A 1,151-nucleotide genomic window follows, 5' to 3' on the forward strand; every position below is an offset into this window, starting at 1 on the left:
ACAGAGAAAGCAAGCCCCTGAGAGCCCTTGTAACACCAAGGATCGCAAAGGGCTAGTCCATGTGTGATCTGTCTGTATGTAGTGTAGCACAGAAAAAATTGCACGAGTCTTCACAAATGTGACCAAAAGTTGAACATGACTGTGTCTGCTTTGTGGCCATTGTGCATGGGGACTGTGGAGACAGCTGCTCCCTGGGCCCCTCACTGTTTTCACCAGTCATATCCCTGACGCAGACACTCTTGAAGGGCTAGAAAATCTGGCTCTAAGTAAACGGGGTGCCTCAGAAATCTTTATGTGCCAAACCGGATGCTGACATTGGGACAGGCAAATGTGTGTCCTTTCTTCCCCTAGGCCTACAAATTCCTAAAGGGTATTAAAGTCATACACAACCAAATCTGCAATGGGAAGTCTCGAAACACAGCTAAGGCATAAATCTGAGGTGGTCAACACCTAGAGAGGGGGCTGTTCTAGACAGCAGGGCCTGGCTCCTAGTACAAATGTCCCTTTTACGTCAGCTAAGAGACCTGATGCTAGAGTTTGAGGTCAGGCAGAGAGGTGGTATGGTAAAACAAGCAACCAAGAGAAACAATGTTTTACTTAGCAATACCTGTGTCCCACGGCAACAGGGACCCAGTATAGCAACGCACAGTAAGGTGGGCCTAGCTTTAGCTGTGCAGGTTTCCTGTGCTGCCTTGGAGTCTTCATTAGCCTGAGGTCTCGAGGGTGCTAAAACAGGAGACAGGCAGTGCAGTGCCCAGTTTAGCAGGCTTTCTGTCCCCTCAAGTTCATAGCACTTCCATCTGGTTCATAACCAAGTGAGTCGTCCTCCATGTTTTCTGACAGCAAGGAAGAAACTGGCACTGTCCTTCTAGCTCTGACCTTGCCCCTATGTCACCTAGAAACAGGGAGTCTTCCTCCAGAACTGGCTGGCTGGGACTAGGGTGACCGTCACCCTTCCCAAGGTGGCCCATCCCTAACTCTGGCCAACACTCGGAGACGGAGGCGGAGGATGAGGCTGCACAGAGTTCTCTGCTGGCCGCAGCACACTGCTGCTCCTCCGGGCACATCAGCACCTTTGCTTTCAAACAAAAGCAAGTTCCACAGCACTGCAATGCTTTAAATCATTCACTCCTGGTAGGAATTCATAGAGA

This window comes from Mastomys coucha, unplaced genomic scaffold, assembly GCF_008632895.1.
Source record: "Mastomys coucha isolate ucsf_1 unplaced genomic scaffold, UCSF_Mcou_1 pScaffold18, whole genome shotgun sequence".
NCBI classification, from domain to species: Eukaryota; Metazoa; Chordata; class Mammalia; order Rodentia; family Muridae; genus Mastomys; species Mastomys coucha.